At 49.4% G+C, this 10,669-nt stretch overlaps 1 long non-coding RNA gene across 1 annotated transcript in view; it reads right to left on the minus strand.

Moving 5' to 3' along the window:
* Positions 1–4,664, minus strand: part of LOC131697479 (uncharacterized) — a 31,718-nt gene extending 27,054 nt beyond the window's left edge. Inside the window, exon 1 of the long non-coding RNA XR_009307308.1 lies at positions 4,388–4,664. This is a non-coding gene — a long non-coding RNA (uncharacterized LOC131697479). The remainder of the gene's footprint in view (positions 1–4,387) is intronic.
* Between the last annotated feature and the right edge of the window lie 6,005 nt (positions 4,665–10,669).

The raw sequence follows: 10,669 nt of genomic DNA on the forward strand, positions 1-10,669 counted from the left end.
CTACCCAATTTGGAATGCCCAATTATTATTCACAACAAGGTGAAACTGGGGAGGCCGGGTGTGACCTTGTTGTGAAGTTGTGCGTCTGTGCTGATACTGAGACAGCTCGGGTGTGGAATGTGTCTGCTCTGGTTAATCTCAATGAGGAGGGTAATGCAGTGCAGGGGGCTGCAGATGCACACTCTCATGCTCAGTTTGAATGAGATGCTGCCGCTGATGTAATGCCATGTATAATAGGAGGCTGAGCTCCCTCGGTCCCGATGGAAATATTCCTCAGAGATGGACACCTCTCCCGCTATTTATACCTCCCTAAATCCTCATGAATATGGATCGGCTGAGCTTCGAGAAGACAGGTGTGTCAGTGTTAGTGTCAGCTCCCTCCCTGCTAGTGCAACATCTGAGCACCCCCTCCCCTCACAATCCCTCACAACCCCCAAATACCAAGCCCACCATTTTCCATGTCAAGGAATATCGATAACCCAGACTTCCAAATTCCCTTTCTCCCCTCCTATTAGCTCGAGCAGCTTTACTTGTGCTACCATTGGCTCTTATTACAGAACTATTACATTGCATTTGCAGTGCCAGTGTCCTCTCAGCATGCATTGCTATTGGAATTCCTTTGGGAAGGGTATGGTGAGTGTACAGTGGTGCTATTCTACCAATAGCTGCCATGGTGCTACCATTGCCACTCAGTACAGAAGCATTCTATTGCAATTGTCGTGCCACGGTCTGCCTGTCTGTATTGTCAATGAAGATCATTGGGAAGGGTTTCATCAGCATATTGTTGTACCACAATATTTTTGCACAGCATTTTTGCAGTTTTGCCATGCTTTTCCCATATGCTTTACCGTGCTTTATTACACGTTGCCTTGCTCTTACTATAGTAAAATCATATAAGGGTCCCCATGTGCTATACTCAGCACAGTACCATCTCTGTCTGTCTGTGTGTGTGTGTCTGCGAGGAAGGTGATACGCTGCGGTGGGATCGCTGTGCTGTGTGTGTGTGCGTGTGTGTGTGTGTGTGTGTGTGTGTGTCTGCGAGGAAGGTGATACGCTGCGGTGGGATCGCTGTGCAGGGTGAGATCTCCAGGTTTGGTTTTGTGATGGGAGATTACGAAGCGCTGGAACTCAAACCTAATCCTCATTTGAGTGAAGTGAGGCGCGGCGGATTAGCCAGTCTTACCTGCCACCCACCGGAGCAAACTGAGAGGAGCCCCAGACAGGAGTGTCTGAGAGGAGCCCACACAGGAGTGTCCGAGAGGAGCCCCACACAGGAGTGTCCGAGAGGAGCCCCACACAGGAGTGTCCGAGAGGAGCCCCACACAGGAGTGTCCGAGAGGAGCCCCACACAGGAGTGTCTGAGAGAGAGCCCCACACAGGAGTGTCTGAGAGGAGCCCCACACAGGAGTGTCTGAGAGGAGCCCCACACAGGAGTGTCCGAGAGGAGCCCCACACAGGAGTGTCTGAGAGAGAGCCCCACACAGGAGTGTCTGAGAGGAGCCCCACACAGGAGTGTCTGAGAGGAGCCCCACACAGGAGTGTCTGAGAGAGAGCCCCACACAGGAGTGTCTGAGCGTCTGCGCATGCCTGTGTGTGTGTGTGTGTGTGTTTTGCTCACTGGGTTTTGATGCAATGTTTGTTTTTCAGATTAATCGTTCATATCTGTTTCGTCAAACAGAAACAAAGCCCTCCACCTTTTCTTCCAGACAACAACCTTTATTTTGATATTGACTCTGATATGTGTGTGTGTGCGTGCATGCGTGCGTGTGTGCATGTGTGTAGGCATATTATTTTGAGAACAGCATTTTAAAAAAGTCCTACCAACATACCAGGTAAGATTCACTAAGCTTTTGCCCAGAAGCAACTCAGATACAGGAAAACCCCTTTCAAAAAGAGGGAGAGGAGAGGAGAGGAGAGGAGACGTGAAAGCAGGCTTTCTCTCCGAGAGGAGTAAGGTTTCTGACAGACAGACAGACAGACAGAGCCGGGGCCCCTCTCCACACTGAGGGCTATTCATCCCTTTGTCACATGAGCTCGGAGAACGAGCAGCAGCAGCAGCAGCAGCACAGCCCCCTTAATCCTGCTTAATTTGAGTGCAAAGAAATTCACATGCAGCGCTAAGAACATTTACAGAGGACACTGCCTGCATTTTACCCCCAAAATAAAACACAGCTTAAACCACTAAGCTTTATTGATCCCACAATTTGATATTGTGATTAATGAGCGAGCCGGGTCCCTTCTAGATTACAGGCAACGCTACGCTGCTCTGAATTGGGAATCCATTAGCGGGACACTGAGGCTCGCCCTGGGGAGTCGCTCACTTCTTAAACGCACACTGATAGTTCTGTGGTTTTTTCTTTTCTTATTACGCGGGTTTGGTTCAGCAGGCTGCTCAGTTTTCAGTCAACTCAATATGAGGGAAAGGAGATACTGGCTTTAAAGGAATAGAAACAACAATACAATACTGAGACCGAGGAGCACACAGCACAGAGAGGAGATGCACTGAGAAAACAGAATGGGGGCTCAGGGATAGAGTCGATTTCCCATTACACGCGAGGGGAGACCCGATAACAGCTTAGTAATACTTATCATATAAAAATCCTATTTGGACTAGAAGTCCGGCTCAAGACAATCTTCTGAATGAGAAAGTCCTTGCCAACACAGGGGTCATTTGTCTCATCAAACGTTTTGATTAGCGGTCAAGATTTGCCTTGAGAAAAAGTGCAACCTGAATATGTTTGTCAATTCATTTTTGTTTTCGTAAGAAGTTCGGTATACAGGTGTAAGGGGGGAAAGGCTCAGTGAGATCATGAACTGCTTCAGGGTCTGGATGGAGGGTCCATTGGTTCAGTTAAACAATTTAGAACAGGATTGGAACAAAGAGCAGGACTGGAAGTGATTTAGAGGACAGATCTCAAACCCCAGTGCACTAGAGCAGCCATTTCGAAAAGAGCTTTGAAACAGACTAAAGTTCTACGTGTTAAAAGCTGTCAGGATGTTATCAATGAAAAGAGAAATGACAGGTCTGTCATGTAAACCCTGCTACACACTCTTTAAGGGGTACAGACTGAGGGAGAGTTGGGGGCTCTGTTACAGTATAGAGGGGTACAGATTGAGGGAGAGTTGGGGGCTCTGTTACAGTATAGAGGGGTACAGATTAAGGGAGAGCTGGGAGCTCTGTAACAGGACAGAGGTTCAGATCAGGGAGAGCTGGGGTACTGTAAAGAGAGGTTCAGATCGAGGAGTACAGGGAGATTCAGATCGAGGGGTACAGGGAGGTTCAGATCCAGGGGTACAGGGAGGTTCAGATCGAGGGGTACAGGAGGTTCAGATTGAGGGGTACAGGGAGGCACAGGGTACAGAGAGGTTCAGATCCAGGGGTACAGGGAGGTTCAGATCCAGGGGTACAGGGAGGTTCAGATCCAGGGGTACAGGGAGGTTCAGATCCAGGGGTACAGGAGGTTCAGATCGAGGGGTACAGGGAGGCACAGTGTATAGAGAGGTTCAGATCGAGGGGTACAGGGAGGCACAGTGTATAGAGAGGTTCAGATCGAGGGGTACAGGGAGGCACAGTGTATAGAGAGGTTCAGATCGAGGGGTACAGGGAGGCACAGTGTATAGAGAGGTTCAGATCGAGGGGTACAGGGAGGCACAGTGTATAGAGAGGTTCAGATCGAGGGGTACAGGGAGGCACAGTGTATAGTGCAGTTGAGAATCCCTCAGGTGTAAGGTGCAGCCGTTGATTAAAGCTGCTGCCTTGGTTTTTGACAGTGATGGATGGCTGTTCAGCTGGTGCCAATTAAGCCGTCACGGACAATAGCCGCAGCACAGAGAGGGGCGATGCGGGCCCAGTTTAATTTAAACCTGTGGAATCTGGCAGCGTCGACGCGATTCCTCCGGCTTCTGCAGGAACCTGCTCACTTCCAGCAGGCGGCTCTTTGTTTGCAGGATCCCAGAGTTTTCCTCTTAATTAATTTAAGAGAAACTAATTAAACCCTTTTCTTTCTCAGACCTGCTTCGCGCCCTGTACGGCACAAAAGAAAGGTATGAGGGGAGCAGGGCTTTGTTCAGCCGGTGCCAGCTGAAATAATATTAGACCCTGTGAGTCCGGCAGCCTGTGTTTATTAAAAACAGAGAGGACTTCACTCCTTAAATTAAAAAGCATAGGTAGTGCACTTGGGAGCCGTGGAAAGTCACTTCACACAAGCCTCCCGCTCCTGAGCCCTGCAGTTTTATTCATTCAGCCCGGAACTTCCTTTTATTTCACAAGGCAATAATAAAACTGGCACAGATTTGTTTTTGTTTTTTTTCTTCTCTAGTTTACAATGTAACCAAGGTAATTCAGCTGTCAGTTTAATAAAAGTACATTTTTAACACTATGCCTTACCTGCATCAGCGGACTGCTGAGGCGTGTGCACTCATTTGGAGTGCTTCTGCTTGTCCCTTGACTGTGAGCTTGCTTTAAGCTTGCCTTAAGACCCCAATCTGCTGTTCCGGATTCTGTCTCGTCGTGAGATGAGGTTAAAAGCTCTGAACCCCCGAATGCAGACGAGTCTGGCTCTCTTGCCCTGTGGTTAAACGTGCCCGGTTTGTGCCAAGCCTCTGCCCTGGTACACTTTGTATCTCTCTAGACTGACAGCAGGGTAACATTGCTATGTAAAGCTGTGCACAGACTACAGCACACTGACACCAGTCACAGTGACCTCATCTCTTGCAGTCCATTCCAGTTCACGACGTTGTCCCAACCAGCCTTCATTATTGGACCGATCTTCAGCAGCAGGAGGGCAGTTCTATGCAGGGCTGGAATGGCCTGGAAGAACCACGGTTTCCTGCTCTGGTGTTGTAGCCTGTCACAGTAAATCCTGCGTTATCCAGACTAAATCAGGGGCGAAGGAAAACTGTTGTTGATCGGATAGTCAAATTATTACCGTAAAAATGAAAATGTGACATTTCTGTTCAAGAAGCCAGAAATTATCACAATACAGCCACTGTGTACAATGAACCCATTACACCTGCATTCTACATTAGCCTTCGCCAACAACTGAACCCTAAATACACCTGCTGGGCACTCAGAGAATGACTTCACTGTCCTGGATACCCGGGGGTCCTGGGACCCTGCCACTCCACTCGACAATCGATGTCCCTGGTCACACACACACCATGAACTCGATAATAACCAATATCTTCTCCAGCAGTTCAATAGTTAATGAATCGGACCAATTTGCTGGAGCAACGAGGGGAGGGTGAAAGTCTCTTTGAACTCCTCTGTTGTAACCAGACTGCCAAGGCAGATATTTGCACAGTAAATATTTTAATCCCTAACTAATCACTTGGGTGAGCGCAGCGCTGGGCGGGCCAGGCCCTGATCACCGGCGCGCTGCATTCCTGCGGTCAATGACGCCTTTGTTCAGAGGATTGTGGGAAGAGTCTGCTAATGTGGACCTCCTGGGGGGGGGGGGGGGGGAGCAGGTGAACTCAAACCCTGCCCCGCCAAGCTAGGGAGATCCATCCATCCATCCATCCAACCATCCATTATCATTAACCGCTTACTCCTTTACAGGGTCGCGGTGAGCCGGAGCCTAACCCGGCATACACAGGGCGCAAGGCGAGACTACACCCTGGACGGGACGCCAGTCCATCGCAAGCTAGGGAGATGCACTCTATAAATCCCTGTGTCCTGGTCTCATGTAAATAACCGTTTCAATAGGAATTAGAGGAAGGTTCCTGTCTGTCTTCTTGCCCATCACTCAGTCCTGGGGCTCAGCCCCCCATTCTCTCTCTACAGAGGTCATGCTCAGTTTTTAAAGAAGCACCTGTCAGAACAGACATGCCTTCTCATTGTAAAACAGACCTGGTGTACCCCAGCTTCAAATCAACCCCCAGGACCCGCTTGTTCTCTCTTGCTTTCAGCTTGGTATCTGTTATTAGCTGTTGTCTAAATTGCTATTTCAGGTTTTCCCCTCCATCTTATTCGTATGATTCTGCTTGACACACGCATCCACAATGTTTAGGATTCACATCCTTGCCTTGTATTTAATGTATTATGCCTGTATGTAATGTATTTGAATTTGTTTTACTATTTGTATTTCAATGCATTTTTGTATTATGCATTGTTCCTCACTATCTTGTAAAGCGCTTTGTGATGGTGCTCCACTATGAAAGGCGCTATATAAAATAAAGATTGACTGATATCTAGATACTGGATAGTGAGTGCATGAGTGAGTGTGAGAGAGAGTGGATTGAGATCTCTACTGCCTCAGTGTGTTGCCAGTGACAGTCACTCGCTTGCCCAACTCAGGAGGAAGAGAGAGAGAGAGAGAGAGAGAGAGGGAGGGGGAGGGAAGAGTGGGGAGAGGGGGAGGAGGGGGGGGGGGGGAGAGATCACAGGCTCATCATGCCTCCTTGATTTGTAAAATCCTTCATCATCAAATCTCAAATTTGCTACACGTTTACCTTTATCAGATCTGAAATAAAAAGGAACAATTCTTGCTTGCCACAAGACTGCCTGGGGGCCAATTATCCAATCCTCTGACAGCCCCGCGTCTTTGTAGTCTGTGCGCAGCCTTTCATTCAGCTGCCAGCTCACTCCTTATCCTCGCACAGGGCTCGCAACATCTGCCACTGAATATGCAATGAGCACGTCCGAGACAAACTTACCAGGGAGAGCTAATATTTACAAACATCAAACCAGACGCAGCCCTCGTTCGCCTCGCAGACAGACTGCAGCTGTATCCAGCAGCTAGTACAAGAACACTTGTGAAACGCCCTGCCACCGCCAACGCTGCCAACACCAACGCTGCCACCGCCACCAACGCCAACACTGCCAATGCTGCCACCGCCAACGCCAACGCTGCCACCAATGCCAACGCTGCCACCAATGCCAACACCAACGCTGCCACCGCCACCAACGCCAACACTGCCAATGCTGCCACCGCCAACGCCAACGCTGCCACCAATGCCAACGCTGCCACCAATGCCAACACCAACGCTGCCACCGCCACCAACGCCAACACTGCCAATGCTGCCACCGCCACCAACGCCAACACTGCCAACCCTGCCACCGCCAACGCCAACCCTGCCACCGCCACACCCTAAAATGACATATGAATAAAAACAGCATTAGCAGAAATCTAAAGTAGCAGACCTAGTATAATACAAGGACAGATTCCTTGTGTCTGTCAGTCTGCCCATCACACTCCCTATCTCACAGACTAGGTGGAGGTCACAGAGGTGAGTTAGGGCATGTACAAGGATAACCTTTGGCCTTTGACCCTTCTCAGGATCGGAGTAAAGAAGACAAAGCTGCCAGCTCCGCTCTGTTCCCATCGCAGGATTTCGATTGCTGCCACTCTCTGCCTCCATACAGCCCAGCGCTGGCGATGCTGCAGACTCCCCCCTGGGTTCAGATAATCAATCATTTAGCTCTCTGTGCAAAGTTACTACTTCATCAAATACTTCACTGACTGTCAGCGATACTGTTTTCCATCACCACACATACGAATGATTTCATACAGAATAGAAAGGTCTTGATCAGGAGCACTGAGCGCCGTTCAGCGTTTCTTTATTTGAAAACACTGGTAAGAACTTGTTTATTAAATACAGCTGCTTCTGGTTTTAATCCTACAAAACATGCTAAAAAGGGCTTAGCAAGTCAAATCCTACCTCATTTCCACAGGTTGCAATTAAAAAACCAGTAGATAAATAAAAAATAAAAATGCAGCTTTTCTGCAAGTCTCCAATACTTTCTGCTGGGGCTTGAAAGATTAGAGAAATGACTTCACACAAACAGGACATGAAACACACACGTACAGAGGGATAACCCCCACACCCCCTGAAACAAACACGTACAGAGGGATAACCCCCCCTGAAACACACACGTACAGAGGGATAACCCCCCCTGAAACACACACGTACAGAGGGATAACCCCCCCTGAAACACACACGTACAGAGGGATAACCCCCCCTGAAACACACACGTACAGAGGGATAACCCCCCCTGAAACACACACGTACAGAGGGATAACCCCCCCTGAAACACACACGTACAGAGGGATAACCCCCACCCCCATACACTGCTCTACTTATGAAATATCATAAAATGCATTGCTTTATAATCTTGAAATAGTGTCCAAAACTTCGTTGCAGATCTTTTCCGGAATATCATTACAGATATTTCATTTTTCATATGTGTTGCTGCTACGCAATTGTCTTTCAGGGAAGGAGCCAATTTTGAAGTGTCTGCGCTCCCACAGTGCCTGTAAGTTAGACACATTTCCAAATTAATTAAGACTTTTTCCACATAGTAATTAATTTGTTTACTCTTAAAGCAAAATCTCAAAGCGCTGTACAAACAGCATAAATACTTTAATAAGATCCAATTAAACACAGCGCATCGCCAGCCGCAGTATGCTGTAGATTTACAATGTGCTCCCAGCTGCATCGCCCAACCAGGAGGAGCCTTAAAATGGGTGTTTGTGTATTTCAGTGTGAGGGGGGGTGTGTGTGCTTGTATTTCAGTGTGAGGGGGTTGTGTGTGTATTTCAGTGTGTGAGTGTGTATGTATTATTTGTATACTAGTTTTAGCCTCCTGCTGGGCAATAAACATAACTATACCTACACTCCCCACAGGATGATGTCCCAGCAGTGACACTGTGCTAGAGTACAGAACAGAGAGAGGAGAGAGAGGAGAGGAGAGGAGAGAGAGGAGAGGAGCGGACTTGGAGAGGGGAGATGAAGAGGAACGTCTGTGTGTAATTTGAGAAAAAGGTCACTGCTGCAGAAGACAGTGCTTGATTCCTCTAACTCACCGTGCAAACGCTTACACCAGCCTGGCCGTCGGGCATTGGATTGAGAGAGATAGAGTGGGGAGGGAGAGAGGGGGTGGAGAAGGAAGAGAGGGAGAGACAGAGGAGAATAAATAGAGAGATGGAAATAGAGGGGAATGGGGAGATAGAGAGAGAGCAAGGGAAACAGAGTCAGTCCCGAGGCGAGCAGTGTGGTGCGATAGAGCCCCAGCACTCTTAATCCAAGCTCTTTCTCTTTTTAATACTTTTGAATCATTCCTCCAGTACAGCCCCCCCTCCCCACTCCTAAATTACCCTGAGCAGCTAACTTTGTAACTTTAACCCATCCCATTGATGTGCGCACTCCTTCAGGCGTCCTCACTAATGAATGGGAGAGAGAGAGAAAAGAGCAAACTTAAAAGATGGTCTTTTATAAAGTAATTTAAGAAAATCCTGTTAGCTGGATCAAGTACAAGAGTATCATTTCTTAAAATGGTTAAAAGATTCTCCCTCGCTCTCTTTAATAACAAAATTAGTGAGCATGAGATATGGATTCAATTCCAGTATCTATATTCTAGAGTGGTGCTAGCGCGTCTCTGTGTGTGGGGGGGTCTGGCACTAGAACGCCTGGGGAAGGGGGGCTGTGTGAGGAGGGGGGGGGCCATACTCCAGCCCACATGCTGTGCAGGCCCCAGGCTCCTATGATGCAGCACACTATCTAATGCTAGGCTTCTACCTGAACAAAGCTGTGCTGTGCAGTGCTGTGCTGTGCAGTGCGGTGAGGTATGGTGCAGTGTTGTGAGGTATGGTACTGTGCTGTGCTGTGCAGTGAGGTATGGGGCTGTGCTGTGCAGTGCTGTGAGATATGGTGCAGTGCGGTATGGTGCAGTGTTGTGAGGTATGGGGCTGTGCTGTGCTGTGCTGTGAGGTATGGGGCTGTGCTGTGCAGTGCTGTGAGGTATGGGGCTGTGCTGTGCAGTGCTGTGAGGTATGGGGCTGTGCTGTGCTGTGAGGTATGGTGCTGTGCAGTGCTGTGAGGTATGGGGCTGTGCTGTGCTGTGCTGTGAGGTATGGTGCAGTGCTCTGCTGTGAGGTATGGTGCTGTGCTGTGAGGTATGGGGCTATGTAGTGCTGTGAGGTATGGGGCTGTGCTGTGCAGTGCTGTGAGGTATGGGGCTGTGCTGTGCTGTGAGGTATGGGGCTGTGCTGTGCTGTGCTGTGAGGTATGGGGCTGTGCTGTGCTGTGAGGTATGGGGCTGTGCTGTGCTGTGAGGTATGGGGCTGTGCTGTGCTGTGCTGTGAGGTATGGGGCTGTGCTGTGCAGTGCTGTGAGGTATGGAGCTGTGCTGTGCAGTGCTGTGAGGTATGGGGCTGTGCTGTGCTGTGCTGTGAGGTATGGTGCAGTGCTCTGCTGTGAGGTATGGTGCTGTGCTGTGAGGTATGGGGCTATGTAGTGCTGTGAGGTATGGGGCTGTGCTGTGCAGTGCTGTGAGGTATGGGGCTGTGCTGTGCTGTGAGGTATGGGGCTGTGCTGTGCTGTGCTGTGAGGTATGGGGCTGTGCTGTGCTGTGAGGTATGGGGCTGTGCTGTGCTGTGAGGTATGGGGCTGTGCTGTGCTGTGCTGTGAGGTATGGGGCTGTGCTGTGCAGTGCTGTGAGGTATGGAGCTGTGCTGTGCAGTGCTGTGAGGTATGGGGCTGTGCTGTGCTGTGCTGTGAGGTATGGTGCAGTGCTCTGCTGTGAGGTATGGTGCTGTGCTGTGAGGTATGGGGCTATGTAGTGCTGTGAGGTATGGGGCTGTGCTGTGCAGTGCTGTGAGGTATGGGGCTGTGCTGTGCTGTGAGGTATGGGGCTGTGCTGTGCTGTGCTGTGAGGTATGGGGCTGTG

The sequence above is a fragment of the Acipenser ruthenus genome, chromosome 15, assembly GCF_902713425.1.
Source record: "Acipenser ruthenus chromosome 15, fAciRut3.2 maternal haplotype, whole genome shotgun sequence".
NCBI lineage: Eukaryota > Metazoa > Chordata > Actinopteri > Acipenseriformes > Acipenseridae > Acipenser > Acipenser ruthenus.